This window comes from Phascolarctos cinereus, unplaced genomic scaffold (genome assembly GCF_003287225.1).
Source record: "Phascolarctos cinereus isolate Bilbo 61053 unplaced genomic scaffold, phaCin_HiC Scaffold_2;HRSCAF=192, whole genome shotgun sequence".
Classification (NCBI taxonomy): Eukaryota; Metazoa; Chordata; class Mammalia; order Diprotodontia; family Phascolarctidae; genus Phascolarctos; species Phascolarctos cinereus.
The window spans coordinates 108150018-108167882 of record NW_027555625.1 but is presented as its reverse complement, the minus strand read 5'-3'; the positions used below and the strand labels follow the sequence as shown (position 1 = coordinate 108167882).

General features: G+C 38.0%; 1 pseudogene; it reads right to left on the bottom strand.

Annotated features, from left to right (window-relative positions):
- Positions 1-16686: 16686 nt before the first annotated feature.
- Positions 16687-17620, bottom strand: LOC110215081 (olfactory receptor 2AG1-like; annotated as a pseudogene).
- Between the last annotated feature and the right edge of the window lie 245 nt (positions 17621-17865).

Here is a 17865-nt window from a genome sequence, read left to right as displayed (position 1 = left end):
GGTTTCATCAGATTGGTTACTCCCTTCATTCCCAGATAGATGCATTTATATATTTCTGGGGCCACAGAAAAATAATCAACTTCTTCAGCCCTTGCTAGACTTGATAAAAGACACACATTTTCTTATTGGGATGATTCTCAAAGCCTTTCCAGCTTAACAAAATCTTTCAGCACTTGTTTTCTGCTGGCATATCCTTGAGAGTCTAAAATCAGATGATCACATGATAATGACATATCAAAGGAAGATTATAGAGGCTTTCCTCTCCCCCCCAGGAGAAAATTACTTTATTTGAATTATTAGCCATAACTTTAAATTCTCTCTTTTTAAAAAACTTAGTAATACAACCATTCATTTTGATGAGATCACACAAGCATTTGCCTAGCCTTAACATTTTATATCATCTCACAAATCTTTAAAACAGGAATGCCTGCCGTCTCAGGTAGTTCTGAAATGAAAGGCAGTTACTAGACCTCCAGTCAACAATTATTTATTTACTAAGCACCTACTATGTGGCAGGCACTGTGCTAAGTGCTGGGGATACAAAATACAGCAGAAGCATGGTCCCTGAACTCAAGAGGCTCACATTCTATGGGAAAAACGACATAAAGCCACATATGTGCATACAAGATATATACAGAGTAAGTTGATCCCAGAAGGATGGTGTTAGCTCTGAGAAGAGCTTTGAAAGGTCTTTGAAAGGTGTGAGGAATGACAAAAAGCCATTGTTGCTGGATTTTACAGAGAACAGAGAAGAAAACAATGAATCTGTGGTCTCAGCCATCTTCTCATTTCATTATCACATGATTTTGTGCTGAATTAGCTTGGCTTCAGTTGATTTTCCATTTCTCCTTTTTGAAGGTCTCAATTAGGTTAATCCCTTTGCAAAAGAGGGCTGCATGGGCACCTCACTGAATCCCTCACGCAGGCGAAGATCATCCTAATTCTAGGCATACTGTAACAATTGTTTCATCTCGTGATGGCTGCCAAATAATTGCTGCTAGTTGCTGCGGATACCCTAGCCAGGTTCTCTAAGCTTCTTAGTAAGGGATGTCAGGCATTGTGGGTTCAGCAATATTCCTGCCACTGAACCCACCAGTAATGAATATGTCCACCTACATGTCTAACAGCTGAGCCCAATTCTTCTTGTACTGTGGTGGTGGCTATTTTGGACAATTCGACCTGGCTGTTTAAGTAGAACATCATGAGCTGTAGCTGCAGATGACGGGGCTGTTTACTCAGCTGACCGGTAGAGAAGGGCGGATCAAGAGGCCCAGGTTCAGCTTCCTCATGGCATCGCTCATTATAGAGACAGAAATTCAGGGAAGAAGTCAAGGAAGTCATTTTTGGAGCCCATTTTTTAAATAAGATCATAGCTCTAAAGTTAGGAAGGACTTCAGAAATAATTTAGTCCAACCTGCTCATTTTACAATTGAAAAAGGAGGACTAGAGAGTTCGTGGATATGTGAAATAATGAAGTATTCTTTTTAATTTTTTTTTTTTACTGTTATTGACAAAGTGTACTTTCCTACATTAAGATATTTGAAGATGCCGTAAAATATAACTCCTGGTTTGTGGTTTGTTTTTTTGTTTTTTGTTTGTTTGTTTGTTTGTTTTGCAAACTACTGTTTAGGGAAGCCTAGTTTGGTATAAATAGCTATTGCTGTAATATCAGTACTCCAAAGATCCATGATGATTGCATTGGCATGGGTCTACCTTCCGTTAGTATAGATTGTGATCCTTCCATGACTTAGTCCAGGGGTGTGGAACCTGTGGCCTCCAGGCCACATGTGGCCCTCTAGGTCTTCAAGTTTGGCCCTTTGACTGAATCCAAACTTCACAGAACAAATCCCCTTAATAAAAGGATTTGTTCTGTAAAACTTGGACTAGGTCAAAAGGCCACACCCAAGGACCTAGAAGGCTACATGTGGCCTCGAGGCTGCAAGTTCCCCACCCCTGATTAGTAATCAGAATTCATGAGCTATGGCCCCCAAATTCATTACTATGAGACCAACCTAGTGATAAGCCTCTCCAAAATAACGGCTGGTCTGCCAGGGATCAGAATATAAAACATTGGTAATTTCACAGTCAAAGCTTTTCCAAGTTGGAAAGATCTACTTGCATTTGCATTCTTTCTTGCAAAGCTCTCTGGAACCCCGAGATATCTCTAAGTCAGGATAAGGCATTGAATAAAGACTTTATTGGATATTAAAAATGGTTATGGCAATGGGATGGGACTAGAAGGAACTCCCAATACTAAAAGTTTACTCTAAAACTGGAAATAAACATGTCTGCTAGTTACAATCTTCATGACATTGCTTAGGTCCCCTCAGAGGTTAAGTGACTTACCCCCAGTCATATAGTATGTGTCAGAAGCAGGATATGAGTTTAGGACTTTCTAGAGCTGGCTCTCTAGGTACTAAACATGCTACATATAATAATATTGATAAATAACTCATATTTGCCTGATACTTTCAAAGTTTATAAGGTAGTTTTTGACCACATGGGTCTGATTTCTGATATACCTGCCAATTCCCCCACCCTTTTTTTTTTCTTTACTCATACCAAGGAGAGCATTAAAGACTAGGGAAGAAAGAAACTAACCTTGGATCAGTGGTTATGACCCTATTTTGTTGTTCATTTAGTTGATTTCTAGGACATTGATTGCTGCCTATTAATTCAGAATTGGTTTTTCAATCATACCTTCTGATATGAGTGGTCAGCCTCTCCAGAGCAGCTAATTTCCTGGTCATAAACTTTGCCTTTGCTACTTAGTAAAATATATCATACTTAAATATCTAAGTCTGCTCTCTGACTTGGCTCCTCCTGGGTGGTTCTGCTCCAAGGCCTCCTATAACATAAAGTTAAGTTTCTCTGATTTAGTTTAAATCCTTTTGCCCCAAAACCAAGTTTCCTATTGCAACCATGGTTATGACTTAAGGTATCTAGGTGGCACAGTGGGAAGAATACTTGGCTTGGAGTTAGGAAGGCCTGAATTCATATTTTGCCCCCAGACACTAGCTATACAACCACGAGCAAATGACTAAATCATTCTAAGTCTTGATTTTATGATTTTTAAAACTAAGATAATAATGGCACCTACATTATAAAACTATTGTGAGGGTAAAATAATATGCATAAAGTACTTTGCTAACCTTAAAATTCTATATAAATGCTATCATAGTATTTGTTGTTATTGTTTTTCACAGCCCTGTCTCACTCAAATCAAAGTAAATTGCAAGTCATGTAATCATCTCCCTGACATCATGGTCCTCTTAGAGAACAAAGGACAAACACAACCTGTTAAGTGACCTACTCTTTGCTTCCTTCCTTCCTTCCTTCCTTCTTTCCTTCCTTCCTTCCTTCCTTCCTTCCTTCCTTCCTTCCTTCCTTCCTTCCTTCCTTCCTTCCTTCCTCTTTCCATCCTTCCTTCCTTCTTTGCTTCCTTTTTCCTTCCTCTTCTTTTTTTCCCTCTTCTCCCTCTGTCCATATATGGAATCTTACCCTTACTTGTGGGTTCTTTGCCCAAAGGAATATAAATTTTGATCCCTGAAACCTTGCAAGATATCTTGGGGTTTATGGGCTAGATTTCTTCTTTATTTTCTTTTCTACTTATTTATTCTACCATTTAAAAATGGGATAATTAACTCTTTTGCCTTTTGCAGTTTCATTCTTGAAATATAACATTTGAAAACTAAGCTTTGATAAAACCCACTGGACACCACAAAAAGAGCTGCTATAAATATTTTTGTATATGTGGGTCCTTTTCCTATTTGTATGATCTCTTTGGGATACAGCCCTGGAAGTGCTATTGCTGGGTCAAAGGGAATGCACATTTTTATGGCCCTTTGGGCATAGTTACAATTTGCTCTCCAAAATGGTAGAATCATCTCACAACTCCACCAACAACACATTAGTGTTCCAATTTTCCCACATCTTCTCTAACATTTATCATTTTCCTGTTCTGTCATGTTAGCCAATCTGATAGGTGTGATGTGGTACCTCAGAGTTGTTTTGATTTGCATTTCTCTAATCAATAGTAATGTAGAGCATTTTTTTCATATGACTATAGATGGCTTTAATTTCTTCATCTGAGAACTGCCTGTTCATATCCTTTAACGATTTATCAATTGGGGAATGAGTTGTATTCTTATATATTTGACTTAATTGTCTATATATTTTAGAAATGAGGCCCTTATCAGAGACACTGGTTGTAAAAATTCTTTCCTAGTTTTCTACTTTCCTCCTAATCTTGGTTGCATTGGCTTTGTTTGTGTAAAAACTTTTCAATTTAATGTAATCAAAATGATCCATTTGGCATTTTATAGTGTTTTCTATCATGAATTCTTCTGTTCTCCATAAATGTGAAAGACAAACTATTTCTTGTTCTCCCAGTTTGCTTATAGTATCACCCTTTATATCTAAATCATGAACCCATTTTGACTTTATTTTGGTATATGGTGTGAGATTTGGGTCTATGCTTAGTTTCTGCCATGCTCTTTTCCAGTTTTCCCAGCAGTTTTTGTCAAGTGGTAAGTTCTTATCCCAGAAGCTGGAGTCTTTAGGTTTATCAAATAGTAGATTACTATAGTCATTGACTACTATGTCTTGAATATCTAACCTATTCCACTGATCTATCACTCTATTTCTTAGCCAGTACTTTCTTAGTTTTGATGATTGCTGCTTTATAATACAATTTAAGATCTGGAATTGTTAGGCCACCTTCCCCTGCATTTCTTTTCATTAATTCCCTTGATATTCTGGATCTTTTGTTATTCAAAATGAATCTTATTATTATTTTTTCTAGCTCTATAAAATAATTTTTGGTAGTTTGATTGGTATGGCACTGAATAAGTAAATTTGCTTAGGTAGAATTGTCATTTTTATTCTATTAATGAACAACTGATGTTTTTCTAGTTATTTAGATCTGATTTTATTTGTGTGGGATGTTTTGTAATTGTATTCATATAGTTCCTGGGTTTGTTTCAGTAAGTAGAATCCTAAATATTTTATAATGTCTACCGTAACTTTAAATGGAATATATCTATCTCTTGCTGTTGGGCTTTGTTGGTAATATATAGAAATGCTGATGATTTATGTGGGTTTATTTTATAGCCTGCAACTTTGCTTAAGTTGTTTATTATTTCAAGTAGTTTTTTACTTGATTCTCTAGAACTGTCTAAGTGTTTCATCATATCATCTGCAAAGAGTGATAGCTTTGTTTCTCCTTCGCCTATTCTAAAACCTTCAATTTCTTTTTCTTCTCTTATTGCTAACGCTAATGTTTCCAGTACGATGTTGAACAACAGTGGTGATAACAGAAATCCTTGTTTCACCCCCAATCTTATTGGAAATGCTTCTAGCTTGTTTGCATTACATATGATGTTTGCTGAAGGTTTTAGCTAGATGCTGCTTATTATTTTAAGGAAGACTCCATCTATTCCTATGCTCTCTAGTGTTTTTAATAGGAATGGGTGCTGTATTTTGTCAAAAGCTTTTTCTGCATCCAGTAAGATGATCATGTGGTTTTTGTTTCTCTTAAGTCTTATATTTGAAGATCAAATTTTCTGTTGAGCTCTGGTCTTTTAATCAGGAAGGTTTGGAAGTCCCCTATTTTGTTGAATGTCCATCTCCTCCCCTGAAATATTATGCTCATTTTCACTGGGTAGTTGAACTTTGGTTGTAATTGAAGCTCCTTTGCCTTATGGAATATCATGTTCCATGCCATATCTTTTAATGTAGGAGATGCAAGGTCCTGTACAATCCTGAATGTGGTTCTATGATATTTAAATTGTTTCTTTCTGGCTGCTTGTAATATTTTCTCTTTCACATGGTAATTTTGGAATTTGGCTACTATATTCCTTGGCATTTTCAATTTGGGATCTCTTTCAGGAGGATATCAGTGGATTCCTCCTATGGCTATTTTACCTTCTGGTTCTAGGATCTCAGGGTAGTTTTCCTTGATTATTTTCTGAAAGATGCTGTCCAGGCTTTTTTTTTTAATATTGATTTTCAGGTAGAACAATTATTTTTGAATAGTCTCTCCTGGATTTATTTTCCAGGTCAGTTATTTTACCAATGAGGTATTTTACATTTTCATCTATTTTTCATTCTTTTGCTTCTGTTTGACTGATTCTCACTGTCTCATAGAGTCATTAGCTTCCATTTGCCCAATCCTAATTTTTAACAAATTGTTTTCTTCTGTTAGATTTTATATCTCCTTTTCCATTTGGCCCATTTTATTTTTTAAGGAATTCTTCTCTTCAGTGAGTTTTTGTGTCTCGTCTTCTGTTTGTCCAATTCTACTTTTTAAGGAATTGTTTTCTTCAGTTAATTTTTGTCTTTCCTTTTCCAAGCTATTGACTCTCTCTTGTTTACCTCTCATTTCTTTTCCTAATTTTTCTTCTACCTCTCTTATTTGACTTTGAAAATCCTTCTTGAGCTGTTCCAAAAAGGCTTTTTTGGCTTCAGACCAGTTCATATTCCCTTTTGAGATTCCAGATGTGGGCTTGTTGACAATGGTGTCCTCTTCAGAATTTCTACTTTGATCTTCACTGTTCCTATAATATGAATCTATTTCTTTTTGCCCATGGTGTTTGCTTATTTCCTGGCCTTTAAAAAGATTGAGGTCTCCTGCTGGGGAGCAGGGGGCACTGACCCAAGCTTCTTGTGTTGGAAGCCCAGGGCCTGGTCCCTGGCTTTGTGTGCTGCGGCCTCAGATGCTGGCAGTTGGAAGCTGTAGGGTTCTGGCAACTTACCTGATGTTGGGCTGGAATCAGCAGCACTGGAACTCTAGGGATAGGATTGGGTAGTCTGGACCCTGGCAATTGCCTGCTCACCTGGGCCTTTACTTTTGTTTTCTTTGGCTCCTTTCAGATGGATGTTTTGCTGCTGCAGGATGTTTCTCTGCCTGGGGCTTTCCCCCTTGGAACTGTGCTTCCCAGAGTTTTGCTGAGGCACTGGGAGACTTGGCTGCCATAGAACATTGTGGCACATGGTTTTCCAAACTGGTTTCTACTCTGCCTGTGCTGAGGCACTCAGAGGTCCTGGTGTTGGTGCTTGCTTGCTCCATCCCCTGGGGTTCAGGATCTCCCCCTAGTATGCTGAGGTGGGCTTTCAGCTAGGTTATTGGGACACCTCCCGTTCTGTACTGTTCTTCCTACCCCACGGCAAGAGAGGCCTTTCCCATTAATCCGTCAAGGTTCCTGGGCTGCCAAACTACTGCACCCCATCTTTCTGCTGGTTCAGCTGTTCCAGGGCTTTTCCTGGGGCAATATTTTCTGGGCTTTCAGAGGTTAATAAGGGAGGGTGAGAGCTACTTACTTTTTACTCTGCCATCTTGGCTCCCAGAAGCAGAAGATTAGTTGATTCTGAAACAAATATGTATTCTAACTTGATAAAGTATCAAAGCAAGGACCACATTGCTAATTACATTAATTCCGTCAGGGAAGAGGATATGAAACACTTCATATGTGAATATATACATATGTATGTATGTATATATGTAAGTATGAATGTATAACTTTCATAAGTAAAAACTGATCACTACATTCACAAAATCTATTTTATCTTTCCAATTCCAAAAACTCATGAAATAGATAGAAGCAGGTATTAGGCATTAAAATCTTCATTTTGTGGTGAGAAAATTGAGACACTTCGTTATTCTCAGAAATAGTTATCAAGCATCATCATGAGCCCTCCACTATTCTGGGCCCTATTCAGAATAGGAGAGTGGTACATGATCAGCCCTCTAGATACGGTACTTCTAGTATAAAACGTCTCAAATTAAGTTACCCAACTTGACACATTTACTAAATGACAGAATCAGAAGTGGGACCCATACTCTTCTGTGGTAATTGAAGCTGCTTTGCAGCTATGTTGGCTCAGAGAGTTTGCCCATATTTTTATAATCAACTCAGCATCAGAGTTCAAGTTTCCTGCCATGAGCATCAGCTAAAGAAGAGAGGAATGGTCATTCTTCTCTACTGACACAAAGTATTAGAAATGAGGAATGAAGAGCAAGTTATGGAATTGTTATAATTACTTATCCAGTTGTGGAGACTCTGCTTTTTCTAAACCTTCCCAGTTCCATAGAGACAAATCAATTTAGTTTAAGAGAATAGCAGAAGACCTCCTGATGCTGGTGATCTTGAGAGCAGTCATTTTGGTTCTGGGGAATCCAGACAGCATAACGGGAAGATGGAATTTTACAAAAGGCTGTGGAACTAAGTGAACTCCTATACTCCTGGTAATCTTAAGCATCTTTGCCTCCTGTTGGGCTTTTTGTTTAACATAAAGAAGAAAAAAAAAACCTAGGGGATTTGTTCCATCTATGTTCTAGGAAAACAGTTTCCTGATAGGACTTTTGTATGCTTTAAAGGTTCATGTGTAGTAGAAAAAGAATAAGGTCAATATGGGGATCATCTTATGATGAGTAGTAGCCTCAGGCTTCATTGACTTAGAACATCCCTGAGAGTTTCAGTCTGAGTCTTTCCCCCTCATTAGTAGAGTAAGTAGTTGCAAACAAGGAGGTAGTTTAGATAGATCATGTGTGAATGATAACCATTTCACTAAACATTGAATGTGCAAATGTAAATAACAGTCAGAAATTTCATTATGTGAAATGTATGTGAAAAATCAAGGTTAACCTTTATAGCAACCAGAAATATTCTTTAGGCAAATGATTCTGTAATATGTTCTAAAAATGGAAATTCCCAACAAAGGTAGTTGTGAGAACACAATATAATAGGAAAACCTTAATAATTGCTCATGGATTTAAATTCTGAGGCATTAGAGAATCACAGTAGCATAGCATCTCAGAAATCAAAGGGACTCCAGAGCATAATTAATCCAACCAACCCTCATACAGGAATCCTTTCTATAAAATATCTGATAAATCATTGCTTGAGGCCCTCTAGTGCTAGAAAGTTCACTGCCTTCCAAGGTAGCACATTCTACTTTGGGGTCCCTCTAATTCTTAGGAATCTGTTCCTTATATTGAAATTAAATCTGCCTCTCTACAAATCCTACCTATTCCTCCTACCTCTGTCTAAATAAGCTCCCTTCCTTTAAATGACCCCGATGTGGCATAGGATATTTTTATATTTCCAATATTTCAAATTCTAATACTGCTATACTATGCTAATTTTAAACACATTATCCAAGAGCAAACTACTAGGAGAGATACTTAGAAACTCCCTTTTTGGAGTTGATGTTATTTTTCACCCAGAAAACATCCAGTTAGGTTTGGGAATTTTATAAGCTCCTTGTAAGCTTATAAGACTATATTGAAGGCAGGAATAATTTTTTGATTTGTATTGTTTTTGTTGGTGCTAAGCCATTTCAGTCATGTCCAATCCTTTGTGACCCCATTTGGGATTTTCTTGGCATAGATACTGGAGTGTTTACCATTTCTTTCTCCAGCTCATTTTACAGATGAAGAAACTGAGGTAAACTGGATTAAGTGACTTGTCCAGGGCCACACAGCTAGTACATGTCTGAGATTTATGTTGTAGTACCTTGCATAGTGCTTTGAAAACAGTAGCCATGTAATAGATTTACATTGAATTGAATTGAATTTTGAAGACACATTGCTTAAAGGTTTCATGGTTTTTAAAGCTACATGTTAATTGTGAAATAAGGGGGAATAGGGAGGATGTGAAAGACAGTTATTATGTGCTTTTGAAGACATGACATCATTTTAAACTATTGATTTTTGGGGAGTTATAGCCTCACCAGTTTTGCCTGGTGAAATGTTATTCTGCTGACAGTCACATGTCACTGCTGAAACCACTAGCCTCAGTGTACAGAAAGCTAATAGCAATATTTTTTCCCTGACTCAGGATCTAGGATCAAAAAAAATTTAAAGCAGCACAACAAAATACTTAATACTTGAAAACAGTAATGTAAAGAATCAAAGTGGACTGGTCAGATAATACACTAAATAAAAAGCAGTGAATGAGCACTGAGTGAATTTTTATATGTTTGCATTACACCAAACCAGTCAAAGATTCTGACCCCTGGCACTGCAGAAATGATGCAGCCATCTTCCTCATTCTGATACTTTCAATAAAGTCATTCCCAAGAGGGCTGGAGAAGAATTCTTTCTCTCAATAAAATGTGAAACCGTCTGTATTATGAAAAAGCATACTAATAATTTGATAGTGTTCTGAAGTCACTTTCATAAAGCCTCCTCTTTTTTTTTCTTCCTGTGGTTTTAATATTGCCCTTCAAGTCCATCTGATTGCTAAGGCTTTGTTGGTGACAGAAAGGTACAGCTTGGATTTGTGCTCCTAACTGGTGTGGGTCAACAATTCACATCTCAATAGAGACAACATTATAGATAACACACTCCCCATTCCTGAACTCAGAGGACCTTAATGAAGAGATAATTCAACATAGTCTAATTTTAATAAAGGACCATGCCTCTGCCCTCTCTACAGCAGCAACAATAAACTTCATATTGAATAGATGTCTTTTACCCTCATGTAACTCTGCCATGTGTTTCCTATTTGCTGAAGGACTTCATAGAGCCAGTTTGAGGGAAGGAGAGATTCCAGAAGTGGCAGGATTTGTTGGTAGCAAGCACATTCAGAATTCAATGGGCGTGTGGCATGGGGCTAGGGAGCTAAAGGCAAGGGAGGGGTTGGCACCTAGCAGCATCCAAAATTGAATGAATACATGCAGTCAAAACAACTCATTTCAGTTGGCAAGGTCTTTAGGGAATGTGTCAGCAGAGGGAGTCTACATATGGTACCCCTTTTACACTTTTTTGAAGTGGGGAGAAGAGTGGGAGGAGAAGGGGAATGTTGACAATAAACATCCAAGGTGGGAAGGTGAAAAATGTGTTTAAAGTAAGTAAAGCAAAGGCCTTGTATAATAACAACTGGCAAATACATGGGGCTTTAAGGTTTGCAAAGTATTTTACATGTTATCTCAGTTTACCCTCAAAACCACCTGCAGAAATATTTTAGATTACCATGTCACACTGTTGACTGGTGTTGAAATCCACAAAAATTCCCAGATCTTTTCTAGACAAATGGCTCTCTAGCTGTGCTTTGCCCATCTTGTATTTGTGAAATGAGTGTTTTGAGCTCATGCACAGGACTTTACATTTGCCCCTATTAATTTCATTGTCTTCACTTCACCCTAATGATCTCCCTGTTTGGGGATCCTCTCTTTGCTACCAATCACATAACATATCCTTGCTAGTTTTAAGTCATCTGAAAGTTTGATAAGCTCTTCTCTCTACTGAGCTCTGGTCCCACATCACCAGTGCCTAAGGACATTTCAAATTGGCATCTTAAACTCAACATCTCCAAAACAAAGCTCATTATCTTTTCCCCCTAAACAGACCAATCTCCTGAAATTTCCTGTAACTCTTGAGGGCAGCACCAACCTTCAAGTCTCCTAAATTAAAAGCCTCAACATCATCCTCAGCTCCACATTTTCCTTCAACCAAGATATGCAATCACTTGATAAATCTCATTTTTTCTATTAGCGCAGCATTCTTCAATTGTGACCCCTTCTTTCTAATTCACACAGCTAACAATTTAGGTCAGGTCCTCATCACCTCTTGCTTGCGCTATTACAATAGCCTTTTAATTTTTCTCCTCACCTCAATCCATCCCCTCATATGGCAACCAAAGGGATTTTCCTAAAGTCCAGGTCTGGCCATATTATCCTTATTCAAAAATTTGAATGGATCCCTATTATCTCTAGGCTCAAATATAAACTCTTCTATTGGGCATTTAAAGGTGCCTGGCTCAGTCTTGACCTTTCCTGATTATATAGACTTCCTGCTTTCATTCTTAGCCCTATCTCCTAATTACATTTTAGAATTCCCGGCTGTCTGATGGTTTTCTGTTCCCCACCTCAAAGACAGCAATGTGTTTAAACATTGATCAAGGTTTCTCTATCAGTTCGATAAAAACTGGAACAAACTTGGTCAAAACTGGCTTGCCCCAGTCAAAATCAGTTTAGGCCAGCTCAAACTGGTTTAAACAAGTAAAAAAAAACAGATTAGACCAATTCAAACTAGTCTAAACCAGACCAATTTAAATAGCTCAAATGCCAAAACTGGTATAAACTAGTCAAAACCAGTTTAAAGTGGTTCATACCAGTCAAAACTGGTTTAGACTAGGGCAGCTAGGTGATGCAATGGATAGAGCCCTGGCACTGGAGTCAGGAGGACCTGAGTTTAAATTCAGTCTCAGACCAGACACTTGACACTTACTAGCTTTGTGACCCTGGGCAAGTCACTTAACCCCAATTGCCTTACACACACAAAAATAATAATAATAATAATAATAACAATAATAAAAAAAATAATGGTTTAGACCAGATCAAGCTCAAATGCCAAAACTGGTATAAACTAGTCAAAACCAGTTTAAAGTGGTTCATACCAGTCAAAACTGGTTTAGACTAGGGCAGCTAGGTGATGCAATGGATAGAGCCCTGGCACTGGAGTCAGGAGGACCTGAGTTTAAATTCAGTCTCAGACCAGACACTTGGCACTTACTAGGTGTATGACCCTGAGCAAGTCACTTAACCCAAATTGCCTCACCAAAAATAATAATAATAATAACAATAATAATAGTAATAATAATAATAATAATAATGATAATAATAATAATAAATAATGGTTTTGACAGCTCAAACTGGTTTAAACCAGTTAAAACCTGATTAGACCAGTTCAAACCAGTCTAAACCAATTCATGCCAGTTAGAACCAGTTCAAACTGGTCAGAACCGGTTCAAACCAGTCAAAAACTTGTTCAAATTAATCAAAACCAGTTCAAACTGTTAGAAACCTGATAAAACCGGTCAAAACTGGTCTATACCAGCTGAAACTAACTAGTCAAAATTGGTTTGAACTGGATTAATTTAACTGAATGAAAGGAAAGGCTTTAATTTGATTTGATAGGGTTTGTATAAAACCATAAACTGGTTAAAAACCCAAGTATTAAAGGGCTTAGTCAGGCAGTATGTAAAAGCATTTCTAAGCCAGTCACCTGAAAGGCAATCTCTTGGGATGTAAGAGAGTAGCTTCTTCCTATTGTCACCACCTTTGGACTTCAAAAGGTCATAGAATTTAGATTTCTCACTGGCATCCTAGGGTGTTGCATAAGGATGTTCATCAGGAGCTCTCTGCATCAGAAGATGAGGACAAATTAGACATAATAATGAAAGGTAGCTTCAGGATCAAGAACTCAGGAGACGGTTACACTATGCATAAAGGAAATTTGATGAATAGTCCCACAAAGGGAAAAAATCAACCAAGAGCTGTGAATAATTTCACTGCCAATGTGTGCTCTGAACCTGATCCTGCTTTCCCTTGGATTCTTTCTGTGTTCACGGAAAAGTGTGTTCCTAAAATTATTGAAGTGTGAGGGCTATGTTTTGACCAACTATTTTTACTGGGCCACCTTAGTAATTTTTTTCCCTAAAAGTTCATTAACTCCAGATGACTAATTGATATAAACTTACAAGGAATGGGGGAGCCAAACAGGTGGGCTCTCGTGAGCTACAGTACTAGAGGAAATCCCCAACCCCATAGAATATTCAGTGGGGATGTATGTAAGCCACCCCCTAGGGACTCAATGTAAGCTGAATGTGAGTTGGGAGAGCAAATGCAAAGCCTATACTTTTATGAGTCAAATTTGACTCTCATTCATATACCAGGGAGATTTAAAACATTGAAAGAGAACTATAAATCATTTTTATTAATGAATATTAAGGCAAAATTTAAAACAAAATCTTAGCAAAGTAATTCCAGAAATATATAGACAGGCAATAGACTGAGGTGAGGAAAGAGAATATTTCAGGTAGGAAGGACAGCCAGAAAAATGCCCAGAGCTGAAAGACAGAGTGATTTCTTTGTAGAACAGCAAAGAGGTTTGAGGCAGACAGACCTAACAGCAGGCTATTACAATAGTCCAGACATGAGATGATGAGGACCTGCACTATGGTAGTAGGAGTGTAGAGGATAGAAGGGTGGTACACAATAAGAGATATTGCAAAAGTGAAATCAACAGTTCTTGGCAACAGATTGGATATGGGAGGTGAGAGGGAGTAAGGGATTGAAGATGATTCCTAGGTTGTGAGCCCAAGGGATTGGAAAGATGGTGTTGCTCTCTACCAGAAGAGAGGATTGGTGGGAAGAAGGCTTAGGGGGAAAAGATGAGTTCAATTTTGGACATACTGATTTTAAGATGGGGAGAGACTTGTGGCAGGCAGACCAACTGGCAGGCTATAAACTGGATCCAAAATTGGCTAGGAGGATGCATATATGTTGTATTATATTTGGGGAATTTTTTAGTCCATTTAATGACTCCAAGATTTTCCTTAAAGCAAATCATGGATTTTTAAAAAATAACCTTATTCTGTTGATGTTACATGAAAAAAGCCACAATTTATAAAGAATTAAAGTTATGGGTACCTCAAAGGCATTGGCAAGGTATGTGAGGGAGAGGGGCATGAATAAGAAGCTAGATTTTACCAATGAAGAATTGTGCAAAAGAACTGGCATATAGGATATCATCAGAGAGATGTAAGGTTATAAAAGTTAGATAGTGAAAGTGGAGAATGGAAAGACCACATGCTACATCAATAAGCATGTGTTGCCCAGACTTCTAGAATAAATCTCCTGCTGCAAAGTATGAACAGATTGTGAAGGATTTATGGGAAAGCATGGATAAAAGTATCACAAGATCAGAGGGTGTGAATTGGGGAAGAGGTGTACAAATGGAGGGAATGCTCACATGGATGAGATGGTCAAACCACAGAAATAGCAAAGTGATTCTACTTCTGCAGATTTTTTCTTGCATTCCTCTTCCTCCCTTCTTTCTGTCACTATGTGCCTCTCAAACTGCAGCTGAGAGATACATTCTGGGAAGATGGTGGAGTAGGTCAGAAGTTTCCAGGCTCTCCAGACTTCCTCCACAGACAGAAAACCACCATGAAAAGAACACAGAGCAGTAAAAATAAAGGGTAAAGCAGTTGTCCTCCTAGGACATCCTGAGAGGACCTCAGAGAAGACTCTAGGAGCTGAGATCTGGTCAGAGTGAAGGGTAAACACCTCCAGTCTGACTCCACCAAATCAACAAAGAGTAGGCCATCAGGGAAGCAGACTAAGCCAGAACTTTTACCTCAACTTTCACTTCGTTCACCACGGACTCAAGAAATTACACCTCAGGAACATTTGCCTCACAAACTTTTGTCTAAAGAACTGCAGAGAACTGAATGAGAGAAGACCAAAGGACCCCCTGCTCTTTCCGGAAGTCAGGCCTACCAGTGCTGACTAGATGTGATCCCTGGCTTGGCAGTGGAGGAGGAGGAGCTAGCACATGCCAGGTGAATGCAGCACAACAGGATGCAAGAACGTTTTCCTGACAGTGTGTTTGGGGGACCCAATTGTGGCTTAGGACAGAAAGAGATGAGTCCTTGATGATGAGCCCCCAGACAGAATTCAGAAAATAATAGTCAGGAGGACCTGAGGCCTAGGGCAACATTAACCACAACTTGGGATTAAAACTTGACTATAATAATATTAAGCTACTAAAATAAAATAAGACAAATTAAAAACAAAAATTAGTAAGCAAAGGAGAAAGAACCCAACCATTAATGGCTACTTTGGTGTAAAAGAAGATCTGGGTTCACATTCAGACGAAGAAGGTAAGGCAAAAAAAATGACTCCTACCCTAAAGAGAAACATCAGATGGTTACAAGCCCAGAAAGAAATCTTGGAAGAACTTAAAAAGGAATTCGAAAATCGAATAAGAGAGAACAAGTAAAGATCAGAAAAACAAATAAAAGCAATTCAAGAAAATTATAAAAAGAAAGTTAACCAACTGAAAAAAGAGGTACAAAAGCTTAAGGAAGAAAATAACTCCTTGAAAACTAGAATTGAGCAAATGGAATCAAATGATGTTATATGACACCAAGATATGATAAAACTACAACAAAAAATAATAAAAACTACAGAATATGAAGCATCATATTAGAAAAAACAACTGATCTGGAAAACAGATTGAGGAGGGACAATATAAGAATTGTCAGACTACCTGAAAGTTATAATCAAAAAAAGAATCTGGATATAATTATACGAGAAATTATTAAGGAAAATGGCCCTGAAGTTTTAGAAGAATTTAAAGTAGACATAGAAAGCATCCACTGATTACCACCTTAAAGAGATTCTAGGAAGAAAACTTAGAGAAATATCATAGCCAAGTTTCAAAATTCCTAGATTAAAGAGAAAATATTGCAAGCAACAAGAAAAGATAAATAAATACTGTGGAAAAAACAATCAGGATTCCACAAGACCTAGCAGTTTCTACCATAAAAGACAGTAGGTCTTAGAGCATTGTATTTCAAAAAGTAAAAGAGTTGGGGATGCATACAAGAATAACTTATCCAGCAAAACTGAATACAAATCTGAATGATCCAAGACAATTCCAAAAGACTCATGATAGAAAATGCTGTCCACATCCAGAGAAAAAACTATGGAGTTTGATTGCACATCTAAGCATAATATTTTCAACTTTTTTGGTTTTGTTTTGTTTTGTTTTTCTTTCTCGTGGTTTTTACCTCTTGTTCATATTCTTCTTTCACATTACTAATGTGGAAATGTTTAATATGATTGTACTTGTATTTCACTTATGCTACCATTTTGGCTATGAGGGGTCTTTCCCTATAAACTTTTTCTGGCCCCCAGTACATTTTTATTTCTTAAGCTGTAGAGTAGGGGATTCAGGGCTGGAGTGACAATAGTGTAGAGCATAGAGAGGATATTGTCTTGCTGAGCACTGTTGTAGGCACTGGACAGGGCTCACATGAACATGGCAACTCCATAGTACAGCCCAACTACTGTCAGGTGGGATGAGTTGGTAAGAGGAGCTTTCTCTCTTTCCTGTGCTGGGGGTATGTGGAACTCAGCAGTCAAGACTGAGGTATAGGAGGCAAGGATAGCAGAGAGAGGGATCAGAAGGAAGATCATACCCACCGTGTATATGATGAGCTCATACAATGAGTATGAGCTCATATTGTGAAGTGTCAGCACATGGGAGCTTTAGTAATGGAAGGATTTCACAGAGAAGGTGGTGAATCTTTTGGTTTACACAGAAAAAGAAATGTATAGTATGGATGGTATACACAAGGGCAGTCAAAGATGCCAAGAACCAGGATAGAGCTACCATGAACCAAAAAACTGTTGATCTCCTTAAGACCATATAGTTCAAAGGGTGATGAATGGCCACATGGCAGTCATGTACCATGAAAGCCAACAGCATGTCTTCTGCACCCCTAAGTGTCAGTTCCAGGAACATCTGAAACCTACAATCTATAAAAAAGATGGTGGTTTGTTCACACAGATAATCTACCAATGTCTTGGGGGCAACAATAGATGTGAAGAGCAAGGCCATAACTGAGAGGTAGCTAAGCAAAAAGTACATGGGTATATGGAGTCTATTGTCCATAGTAATCAATAGGAGCAGAAGACCATTATTAGCCCTGGCCACCAGGTACAGAAATGTGATGGCAGCACTGAGAAGCTCAGGGGACCTGCTATCCTGGAGAATTCCAACAAGGAAGAAACTGTTGATCAAGGTGATGCTCTTGAGTTCCATTCCATAGATTCCACAATACTTCACCTGTCACATCTATGAACAAGAGAAGAATTTATGACCAAACAAGAGATAGAGAACATTATGAAATGCAAAATGAATGATTTTGACTACATTAAATTAAAAAGGTTTTTCACAAACAAAACCAATGTAACTAAGATTAGAAGGAAAGCAGAAAGCTAGGATTTTTTTTTAATAACCAGTGTTTCTGCCAAAGGTCTCATTTCTCAAGTATATAAAGAACTGAG